The sequence below is a fragment of the Falco biarmicus genome, chromosome 1 (assembly GCF_023638135.1).
Source record: "Falco biarmicus isolate bFalBia1 chromosome 1, bFalBia1.pri, whole genome shotgun sequence".
In the NCBI taxonomy this organism is placed as follows: domain Eukaryota; kingdom Metazoa; phylum Chordata; class Aves; order Falconiformes; family Falconidae; genus Falco; species Falco biarmicus.
The window spans coordinates 76,989,682-77,002,405 of NC_079288.1; the positions used below are offsets into that span (position 1 = coordinate 76,989,682).

General features: G+C 38.0%; 1 protein-coding gene across 4 annotated transcripts in view; it reads left to right on the plus strand.

The window, feature by feature from the left end:
* SORCS2 (sortilin related VPS10 domain containing receptor 2) overlaps window positions 1-12,724 on the plus strand; it is a 579,316-nt gene that overhangs the window by 290,259 nt on the left and 276,333 nt on the right. The window lies entirely within an intron of this gene.

Genomic DNA, 12,724 nt, shown 5'->3' on the forward strand with positions numbered 1-12,724 from the left:
GTGTGGGATCAGTTGGAAGGCTGATATTTATGTCTCAGTTTTAAAAAAGTCCTAAATGCTGTTTGCAAACACTCCTGATTTTCAGTAAGATGTATTCTCTTTCTGAATATTTATATTGAGATTCCTTAAGGACCAGATGGTAGAGGACTCAATCAGTGACTGACTTTCAGAGTGTCTTGGACTTTGTAATTTGTGATGTCATTTCTGTTTTAGCGGTGACCATTTATGACCATATTAACAAAGTAGGTTGGTTTGTTTCAGGATTGAAGTCTACATTGTTCTTTAGAGTTTTAAGACACAAAGAGATATGTAGTGAGCATAGTTACAAACATAATTGCTAGTACTTGAAAAACTTATCCAAATAAATTGAGGTTTTTATAAATACAAGTTTTTAATTCTCAGGCACTTAGGGAGATGTTATCCTGTTCGCTGGATATTCTAGAGGCTGCATTGTTTTATATTGTGTTATGTGTATATATAAAATATTCTTATAAAGATAATTGTATTATTAAAATGGCTAATGTCTAATGAAAGACATGTTTTAGGAATTTTGAGATTAATTCTGTATTCAGAAAGTTGGTTCTTTATCTCACAACTTTGTTCTCTGCCTCGTGGCTGTCTCGTGGAGCCCTCTTCCTCTGCAGCCCTTTCCTGCCTGTCATTGTCCTCAGTGACTGCCCATCCAGGCTTTCTCCTGTGGCCTCTTCTTGCTCTCCTAATCACTTGTAAAGGCTTGAGTTGGGAAGGGGACTTTTGCATTTGAGTGATTACAGCTTTCATTTTGGGTGTGCAGACCAGACACGGCGCTTCCCGGTTATAGGTCATTTTTCCCCTCTGTCACCCACCCTACGTATGGTCTATGCTGCAGGATGTTTGCTTGGTTTATACCAGGAGCTGCTCTCTTTCATTACCTTTTCTCTTGTTACGCCACAAAGCCAGAAAGGCGTTATTTCAGCCAGTCTGCTCCTATGGTTCAGGCAGTACAGAACAAGGAAGGTTTCACAGGAGTTGTCTGTGGACAGCTGTATTTAATGATGCTCTTCTGTGGATTTTGAAAGATCCTGTAGTTAAAATTATCATAATTCAATCTTTACAAACACTTTTTTGAACATTGCGTAGCCATGCCCAAGCCATTCTCCATGTTTTGTGCAGAGAAGGAGAGATGATTTAAAAGGAAACATTCTGTGCCTTTCTGGATGACATCCTGCTGTTTCCCAACCATTTTTTTTGGTTTTGTTTTGTTTCTTTTTTTTCTCCACCCTCCATCATATATTAATTCTGTCTCTTCCTTCTTCAGAGACAGATGGTGAGCTGGTGATACTAATGAGCTCCCTGCTGCCCAGGGAAGGCAGACTGAAATGCTTTGTGTTCTGAGAACTAACAGGCTGAGCACCCTCACTAAGGATGTAACAGAGGCGATGAAAGGTTTCATGCACAAATACTGTAACAGACTTTCTTCACATGCACCTATGAACCATGTCTTCCCAAGAGAACAACTTCCCAAAACAGCCTACCTAATAGTCTTATCCTTACTGTGTTTATTGGGGTATTGCTCTGAATGGTACAATAATCTCTCTCTTTTATGGAGATGGAGAGAGCATTAGGTTGTGGACACATGGCAATTGAATGCCCTGCTTCTCTGGCATTAGCACACTAAGAAATAAAAACAAAGAGCACCTGCTGTTCCTCAGAATGAGTCTTTAAACATTATAAAAACTTTCTTGGCAGAAAGCCATTCTTTTCTGGGCTGACTTTAAAAAGAATGCAATTAATTATAGGAGCTGCAGACCTCTAAGGTAACAAAATGCAATTATCCAGGGATTCATGATGGATTCAGTTATGTCTTGTTTAAAATGTAACAGGATTGTCAAAACTGACTTCTACTAAGTATGCAATTAAAGACAGATCCCATTGGCCTGGAAGTCTAATGGCTGCATTCGTGTGGCCAGTTGAAGGCTACCTACAAAGTTCCCCAGTGGTGGTAGTTATGTGGATTCAGCATGCTCCTGAAGAGTTTTTCAAAACCCCATGAATTGGTTATGATTCTGAGAACTTTCATAATGGATTCATTAAATGTTCCCTTTCCAGCAGAGATCACAAAGAGACATATATCCCTTTCTCCACACTCAGCAGAAAAACTGCAGTGACACAAGATTTCTAGCTGAGTGAATGTGATACGTTCACTTTTTGTGTTTAAAACCAAATAAATACTAGTATCAGAGTATCTGTCTTTTAATGTGAGATCTCTTTCTCAAGAAACAAGATTTTGCCACTGGAATGGAGAACATTAAAAACCCCAGACTTTGCTTTCAATTACTACATAGAGATATGTCACGTAAGCTTATGGGATGGATAGTAAATCTAACTCTAATCTGACCAACTGTTATAGCTGATAAAGAGGTGTTGGTCTCTTATGAAAGCAGGTGCTTTGATATCTGTTGATGCAGAATAGTACCCAGTCCACATTTAAGTTAATTACTGTATACTAGCAAGTAACAGATGTGCTGCAGATGGCTAGGGTGATTAAAATAAAAAAGCTCACAAGTAAAGATTTTACAGGTTTGAAAGCTAACAATAAATAAATGGGTTAAAAAGCACTATATTAGAACACAAATATTTTAGTAATTGAACTAAAACTGTATTTGTTTCCTTATTATCTGTCAGTTGCTGTGAATAGGTTTGAAACAAAATAATGAATTACAGACTTAAACAGAGACGTGTTTCCCATTTGAATTTCCTAGTACTATGCCAACAGTTACTCTGGGAAAATGTGTCTGTACTCTTTTCTTGGTTCTGTGCTTTCAGCAGCTTTCAGTGACAGCCTAAAATGAGGGTCAGTCTGTAAGTGGCTGATGGTCTTTGTTTTTAGAACGTACATGTACATTTACTGAAATGACAGCTTTTTACGGGAATGTACTGGTTTCACCGAGAACGTTTTTACAAGCGTTTCTTGGTTATTACTGGAAATTCCACCCTGAAAGGAGAGGGAGCCATGTATAGACAGGCAAACACCTATCTCAGAAAAAGCAAGGAGCTTATGTAGGCAGTGTAGGATCAAGAAGTTGAACCAGAGGGTCTCACAGGACTAGTGGGTATATTCACCATTAAGTTTTTTTTCTCTGGGATGTTGCTGCTTCTCTTTTTTTTTGTTGTTTGGGGGTTTTCTGAGAAAAACCTTGGCAAGACATATTTCACCTTTCTTTTGATCCTAAGTCAAACCGTGGCATTTTATGGAGTCTCAAAACTTTCGTATGAAAACAAAATGCTTTCCTGCCTAGCTGTGAAAGGCATCTTTGTAAGGTAAGAAAGATTATGAAATGTTAGTAAAGGAAATGATACAATCTCAGTAATTTAAGCATGTATGGGTAGGTTGACCCAATTTCCAAATTAATAATAAGAATGTAGACCACCTTGCTGTGAGATCTGATCAAGAAGAACCACTTGGATACGTAATATAACATTTGAATTAATCTAAAGGAGCTTAGTATATTCAATGCACAAGACTAAAGTAACGTGTACTGAAGACCCATCATACTGTGGTACTCTGGGCTGGATTTAAAAAAAAAAACCAAAAACCAACAACAAAAAGAAAAAGAAAATGAATCTTTTAGAAATTGTTCATAAGTAAGTTTTGTTTTGTTTGTTTTTTTTTTTTTTCTTGTGGGATTGCAACTGATACTTAATCAGCAAAATAGTCTATGAATGTTTTGTTTTAAGAGGGTATTTTGGATATTAGCTGAAGTAACTACTTTTTGAAAGACGTGACTAAATACAGGTGAACTGCTTGTTTCTGGATTTTGCTGTGGCTGGTTTTGTCACTACTTATGAGGGGGGAGATCATAAACAAACAATACTCAGCTGCTACTGTTTGTACAAGTGAGACGTCAGATAACCCCACTCACTGCACAGAAAGGCCATGGAAGTTTCTCCCCATATTGTAAGGCGTTCTACTTTTTATTCTTGTAAACCTCTGCACTGTATAGTCATTTACACCATATTCACATGGAAAGTAGCTCTGGTAGTGAAATCACAGAACACTTTGCTTTGGGGGTTTTCTTCTATCCACTGTAATAACAAGTTTCCTTGCTATGTCTTATGTCATCTCTACATGCTTCTTGGAAGGGCAAGAGACAGTACTTGCTGTGGCCGATGATGAGCTGACTGCTAGTGAACCAGTCAGCTGCTGCCTGCCAGACCCCTGAAATTTGCCTTTCCCTCAGCGGAGGTGCTAATTGGGTCTATATCCATTATCCAGATACTGCTGTTCATAAAACTTGTAGGAGTTCTGGATTTTGGAGGTCTGTCTTTCTCTGAAATCTGGGTCCAAAAGCCATTTGGATGGGGAAAGGAACTGGAAGAGAAAACAAATGATCATGTAAGTCTTGTTTTCTAAAGGGAGCAGGATTAAAGATGTGTATCTGAGACCTGTTTCCCACACCACAGATCAAGCAGAACGCATCCTCTGGTGTATAGGTGTAGTGGGGAAGCTTAACTACAGGGGTGATCAAGAATTTAAAACTGTATCTCTATTGCCATGTGATAGCCCTGTGTATTATTTCAGAAATGCAGCTGTCATTTATTCACTTATTTCTTCATATGTTCTACGTAGTTGTTATCTGTTTCCAACTGTTTCCTCTCAGGTCATATCCATAGGTGACATAGTTACATGCATTTATATATCATGTGTGTGTATGACATTTTATTTCCCAAGAAGTGTTGCACCGTGCAGTGTTCTGTCATATGAGAAAGTAAGCGCAAGATGCAGTACAGAAATATTTCCTTGCAGTGTTCTCTCACTTATAAAATTGGGTTTCTACTAGTGCTTTCTGTTAGTTTGGATTTCTGGAACTGGTGTAACGTTATCAAGTATAATGCAGTTGTGTTGTTCAGACAAGTTTTAAGTTTCCATTGCCACAGACACCCCCGTAAAGAATTAGACAGGAAGGAAAGAGAAGAATGTTGCCTTTTCCTGAATTAGCATTATGAAGCACCTTCTTAGAAATCACTTTCACTTTTAAATTTCTGTCATGCCATATGAAAAAGCCCTTCCATTCCCTTTAGCTGTGAGACAAACACCCCACCCCCCGCACAGAGGTAGACATGTAAACTGAAAGTTTAAGGTTTCTAGTTTGAGCATATGCTGGTGGCACTGTGGAAACCTGGGAAACTCTCTCCTAGTAAAGATAAAATGAGAGAAAATGCCTTTTCAGTGCTAAATAAACCACCTCTGCTTTATATATGGAGAAGCTTTGGTATTTTGGATTTAATGAGGCCTAAATATGTCAACATTGGAGGCTGTTTGCTTTTGTTACATAGTTGGCATGCTGTACTGGCTGGCATTGTTGTATTTGCTTTGTCAAGATCTGCTGCAATTCACTGTTTCCCAGGCTATATGGATGCAGCTCGTCAGGTCTGCCTTCATATTAGGTTGTTCTGTTTAGTTTTAAGATGAACTATATCTGCTCCCTAGTGTTTTTATCAGATGTCTTGCTATTTCTTCTTTTATGCGTCCTACAAGCATTGATATAGACAAATTCAGGTGAATAATTATTTTTAATAAATCCAATGCAAGAAAAGTGATTTGAAATGTGAACTGTGGAGATTTAAATCATATACATACTCCAGTGCAGCCTGATTGTATTCAAAATTTGCTTCTGAATGTCCAAGGCAACAGCTCTTTTGGCTAGGGGCACAAGGCTTTCATGCATATGGAGCTGGGTTGCTCTGCAGTCCCAAATCTGAAATCTCCTGAGCTCACACTACAAGGGATTATACCTGTTACATGTGACAACTCTATAATCTGTTATCAGATTTCTCCACCAAAAATAGTTCTAGTCACAAAGACTACTTGAGTTAGTATTTAGAAAACTTATTTTCTCTGCAGTTGCTGCAGTTTTAAATTTCTCTTTCTGTGGTTAGAATGCGAAGGACTACAGTAAATCATCTCTTTTGCTGTTGTGCACCACATCTCTCGGGTAAATACAATGCCAGTATTACAATGTGAATTGTTAATATTCCAAGACTGAATACTGTAGTCAGTGGAAACTTGACATGTAGGATGATGGGATTATCATACAAGTTCAGTAAAAGGCAAGTACATTTTATTGTTTTACACAGTCATTTTCCATGAGGTACTTTTGGATCATCCAGTTTTTGGGGTTTTTTTGTTCAAAGATTTTGACTGCCTCAGAAAAAAACCCAACATCTAGGGGTTGATAACCAAATGAAGCTACTATAGAGGAGGTGGAGAGCTGATCTGAAGACTTTCTCAGAAAGTGTCATTACTTCTTCACTGGGTAAACATAAAAGTCTAATGAATGAACTTCTTTAGAGATCAGTTGGTTCAGGGTCAATCAATTTTTATTAGTGAGCTGGCTGATGGTGTAGGCAGTGTATATATTAAATTTGTAGATGTCATGGAGTCTGATGGGGTTGTAAGCATGTTGGAAGACAAAATTGGATTCAAAATGATCTTGGAAAACTGAGGAAATTATCAGAAGAAATGAGATTAATTTGTAGACTTAAGTGCAAACTATTGTGCTTCAACAGGATTGACAGCTTCACCGCTACTGATTAAGTCGAAATTTTACAGAAATAAAATTTGAGTATTAAAATGGACCACTAACTATTCCTCAGTCCTGGCTTTGTGATGGAGGAAAGCCAAAGCTCAAACTGGAATATATCTATATCTGAGTTTACATGCAAAAGATAAAAATTAGTCCTGGTCAGTTCAGGTTTGTTGGGCATAAGATGGGAGTGAGCCTAGAGAGGAGCATCACAGGGATGAAGGAGAGTCTAGCAGGTGACTTATGGCAAAGACCAGAAGAATGCAGGTTATTTATTTTAGAGAAAAACAGTCAGTGGGTGATGTGTTAACAGTCTTCAAATATATTTTAAAATGTCAGCAAAGAGGATGCAGCCTCCAAATGCATAGTGCTAGATGATAAATAATAGGCTTACTTGTTAGTGAAGAAAACACAAGTTAGAAATCGGGGAAAACTTTCTAAAATGATATGCCATTTGGATTATTTGCTTGAGAGGCTTATGAAATCTTCATTACTGGAGGTTAATAAATATATAAACAAGCATCTGTTAGGGATGACAGAGGTATAAATCACCTGCCTTGGCAGTGGTGGAAATGAAGTAGGCTTCTCTTGAAGAAACTTACAGCCCTGTTTTCTGGATTTCTGTGTGGTTTTGTTTGTTTTTTTGTTGTGATTCTAATGGTAAATTGATATTACCAGAAAATGTATTTCAGGGTTTAGGATTACTCTACTGCTTTATATAGTTAAAACCTGAAAAAAATCACACCTGCAGGTGATATTGTTTATACTTCAGTGATAAGAGGATTTCTTAAATTAGGCAGATCAATACTGATATGCTGATCATTATTTAATATATCTGTGAGAGATTAAAATCAGACATTATTGTCCTTTCAGTATGTGTATCTTCCTTCTGGAGAACGTCCTTTTATGACCATGCCTAAAATAAACACTTTTATCTGCTCTGACATTTTGATGGTATATAAAATATATTGTTAGTATTATGGCTGGTTTTAAAGTGTCAGATTTATTCTGATTCCTATTGTGACCTCCTGAAAGTGGTAATTTGTAAAACACAGTAAGAATATTAATAGGTCTCACAGGCTCATTAGTCTACGTGGCATTAGAGTTTATTTCTAACTTCAGTAGAAGTTTGTGCAATCAAGCAGAATTGGCCTCTGTGCCTTTGGTCTTATTCATACTGATGTGCCCTTCTATGTGACACGATACTTCTGTGTAAAGTAGTATAAACTCAGATCGGAAACTAACATGACATCGCAGAGAGGAAAAACCTACAGCAGGATCTGATGGGAAATTGGGAGAGGCAGAGGACTGGGTTTCTTTAGTCCCTGTAACTGCCTTACCCACGTGGAGATGGGCACGGCAGAGCAGGCAGGGTGCCCTGTGCCGTTTGAGGTGTGTGGGACACTTGCAACAGTCCTCTGTAGAGGTGAGCAGGTCGCCAGTAATCCAGCGGTCAACAGCTGTTCTGCCGACCTCCAGGACCTTTCGTTTTTCATAAAGAAAGTAATTTTTTGGTCCTGTGATTTGATCCACTGTGGATTACAGGTACACTGGGAATGTGTATTTAGATCCACAGTTCAGTTACAGAAGGATTGAGGACTGAAACACTTTTACTGAGAAGAAAGTTATTCTTACAGTAGTTGTATATAACAGATAAACATTTTTAGACACTGTGACAGGAAATTGGAATCCTGACTGCTAATTGTCATTTATGCTCAAATCGAGAAGCTTATTTTAGATTTTTCATGCTTTGCATATTTTCACATTTCTACCCTAAGCATTTTCAATTCCTTTTGTTGCCTTAAATGTCCTACGTCTTTAACATTTGGAAGAATGGACAATTTCCACCAGGCTCATTTGTTCTGAGTTTCAGCATTACCTCATGGTTTGATCCCATCAAACATAGTAAATGCTCTAGCTCTCTTACTTTTGGATCCCTGTGCAAAGTTGTAAATGAATTTGATATTGTGCACAGATGTCAGCTCCATTGTAAAGTTAGAACACTGAATTCTCATTCTGTGACAGCTGAGCTTAACATTCACTGTAATTTAGAAAAAAAGAAAAGCTATCAATTGCTTTAGTATTAGTAGTAGTTCACTGCAGTTACTGGGGGCTGTGGGCACCATGCATGGTGATACTTGCAGGATCAGAGTTGGAACTTGGTTTATGTGACTGTAATTTGTACATTTTCAGACAAATGTCTAGACAAACTATTTCTCCAAATGTATGTAAAGAAGAGGAGCCAAGAAGCGTTTGTGATATCGACTGATGACATTTGTAATTTCTGCAGTGAAATAATTTTTTTATGAAAGCTGGAGCATTCCAAAATACATTAAAACAAGTAAGTCTAAGTTCAAGATTGAATTTAAGATGTTTCCAAGTGGCAAAACATTGCCAAAAAGGCTCAAGTGTAGACCAGATGAATAAGAACACAGTCCATGGTTAGATTTTTTGGGACAGGTATGGTGACAGTTTTGCATCTCTGATAAAAGAAGCACACATCACTCGAGTCTTGCAGTTCTGTTCAGTCATATTATCACTTATAGTTCTGTTCAGTCACTCTGGGTTTCATAGAGAGGAGCAGTGTGTTTGGGGAGTACTTAGGCAAGCGGGCATGCATTATTCAGTGCGCATGCAGTGTTTGAGGATTAATTGAGAGGCTCGTTAAAGGGTAGAAAGATCTGTTGCAAGTGGCTCATCAGGTGAACTACAAAACCTTTTGAACTGCTCCCTCTGCACACTGCTGTTGAATTGGACTCAAGTTGTCGGGGAGAAGAAACAATGATTTTTCATTATGGAAAGAGCTTTTGCTTTGAATGGGGATATGTCCTCAGCTGAAATGATTCTTAACCACTTGAATAAGCAGATTTCAGGATGAAATCATAGATTTATAAATGTCTCTATGTATTGAATGACAATAGGGAAATGACATTTACATTTTGAAGCACTCTTTAGGGAATGAATTGTAAGTTAAAAAGTACTGTTGTTCTGTATCAGCAGGGTTAGTGGTAGCTGATAGAGAAATGGAAGGATAATGCTGGAATATATATTTAGCTCTGGATGAACAAGTGGCTTTTCTCTGGAGCACAGAGGTAGCAGGAGCTCTGGTTCCTGTGGTAAACCTCTGTGACTGAGAAGGGCTGATGTCAGTAGCTCTATTCTCCTGCAAGCTCTGCCAAGCTCCTACGTGTATTTAGGATTCACAGTGTGGCATTCAAACAGAATCAGCCCTGCTAGTAGTTGTTACCACATACTTTGTAACATGTAGAGCCAATTCCATTTCTTATACGTGTTTTCTAGGAGCAGACTGGACTAAGCGTTGGTACCTTGCTTCTGTCTGTAAAGTCAGGAGCTGCCATAATTTTGTTCTGTGGATGGTGTGACTTTATGGACAACGTTTCCCCCAACACAGAGCCTGTTAGCACAACCAAAAGCAAGAATGGTAGCCTTCCTGTCACAGTGAGGATTAATTGACAAACCAAGTGATACTGTTGTGGAACAGGTGAGGGTGAAACCCAGAGGAGTGACTATGGCTATTAACTTTCCCTTGGAAGTCTTCCCTATATATTGGAGTGTTTTTGAGGTTGTGATTGAGTTTGGTTTCAGACAAGAAGCATATGGCAGTGGACTGGGGAGCTGAGACTTTGCTGGGACAGGGAACATCCAAAGAAGCTGCACAAGTAATTGAATCTCTTGTTCTGCTTGAGTCAAGCCACAGAATGCTGCAAGTTTTCTCTGAATACGGTCTCATTTTTGAGAATTAATTTTTATCAATCCTGTCTAGACCTGTCCTGTGTTCATTTTCTACAAATAGACTTCAGCAAATGGAAGAATTTACCATATCAATACATTTTCACTATACATTACAGAATACTCAAGGATGGCAATTGGAATTTATAATCACAAATGCTTAGGACAGAAGTGTGATTCTACAAGTTGCAAGGTGATCATGCAAAAAGGAACTCAAAATGTCACCTTATCCCCTGTCAGGTATTTTATAGCTAACAAGCTACAGGTCAAGAATTATTTTACAAATAATCCGAGACAACTATTGTTGATTTTCCAGGTAATTTACAAATAGAAGAGTAATTTGTCTGAACAAATAATGTAAAGCAAAGTTCTGTGATATTCCTGTGTATTGAGATTAATTTAGTGCTCATATACATAGAAAGCACAGGGCTTCATTCCAAGTGATTTACTTAGGTGCCTTTTTATTGGGGCACTTAGAGTATGAACTGTTCTCTGCGTCTCAGCATCTACCTCGTCCTTTCCTGTATATATATCTTTGCAGAATATTTACCATTTTCAGGAAATACAACTTGTCTCACCATTCTCAGAGCTTCAACTTTTCTCAGTTATAATAGAAACCAGGCTAGTGAGGGTGGCAAGTGAATTCGCACAGGATAGGCAAAATCCAGGGTATGTACATGGAGATGATGCTGTTAAATAAGCAGAAAACTGTAGGTTTAGATGAACAATTTTCCAGCCATCTGTTCCAAATTGATGGCAGAGTATCAAAACTATTGAGTACTTAGCGATAGCTGTTAGAGGTATCTGTAAGCTCCTTACAAACAGTGGGTGTGGACCACTGGTGGTCTACAAGTTCATGGGCCAATGCTTCACAGCTGAGCTGTGGAACTACATTGCAGGAATGTTGTTTTCAACTGGAAGCGTAACGTATAATGATATTTGAAATATTCTGGCAGAGGTCCGCTTACCTAAAATTTTTTAAACCTGTTGCCTGCAGACAGTATACCTGATATTTAAGGCATATGATTTCTCTTCTCTGAGAGGGGACAGTAAATTGACACCAAGCACTGATATGCTAAAAGAGAAAATAATAGAAAATTCCAAGGCAAGTACAAATAAGCCTTCTTGTCTGTGTGCCAAGGATGCCTGACATTGCTATCCATACTGTTACTGATGCTCTACCTGCAATTTAGATGAAATCTGTGCCTAGCTTGTCCAGATTTCAAAAAACGGAATAATGCATTTCTGTCTCCTTGCTGATGCTATACACAGTCTTCTGTAATCACTACCAAAAGATAAGAATTAAATGCGAAGAAAAAATAGCAAAAAAAAAAAAATGCTGTTCTGATGGGGGAGGCAAAGACAGATATAAAAGAAAGGTTGTATGTGCAATTGGTGCTGTGATAATAATTTGAAATGCAATTACTAAAGGTCAGCCATCTCCAAAGGCAAAACTTGCTCTGTTGCTTGTGGAGTAATCTGGGGGGGAGAGGCTTGTAGGAAGCAGGAGGCTTACAGGAAGTAACAGCTAGGGATGAGGTGGGCAGCAGAGGACAGCAGATTGTCTTTTCTTCCTCAGGACTTTAGATCTTCTAATGATGAAATCACATACATCTCTAGTTATCATATACTTGACAGTGTTACAAGTCATGGATGACCTTGCTCCATTCCTGTTTCATTATACCTCTGCTTTTACACATCTGCTGCTCGAGGGAACAGCAGAACTAATTCCCTCCCACGTGCTTCTATGCCATTTGATAATTTACTAACAAAGACAACATTTACCCCCCCAAAAAAAATTATACCCAAAGATTTGAAGAGACAACTGCAAATCATAAAATAGAAGCCTGAAAATCTACCTACAGTATGCATAACACAAGTTGTATTTTCATTAAGGTAGTCCATTGAAAAAAAATGGCATAAATGTTCTTTTTTTTCCTCTTGCACTTGACACTATGTGCATAAAGATGTGAGAGTCTGAATGTGGTGTTATTTATTATTATTGTTGTTGTTATTTAGTAAAGCCACAGAGCTGAAATGATAAGTAACCAAAACCTCATAATAATAAGTAGGCATGACTCATGAGTTGCTCATAAAGTATTTGTTCCATTAATCCAACTCTATGGTTTGGTTTGAAAGTAATTACATTTTGTATATCAGTGTGAATAAATTGATGGTTTGGAATCACTTGAAATTTCTTATCAATCCATCAGCTAATATCCCTTACTTATAATTTGCATTCTTAACAGAGTAAGTGACTCAAAGCTACTTCTTATTTTATTTCTTTTTATAGTCATTTACAGCTTCCTTTGATCATATGGTAATATCCTTCACTTTCACATCCTTCAGCGTCTTAGAGGCAACAGCTATCAACTTGGTTCTATTTTTATCCTTTATGGAGGCAAAAC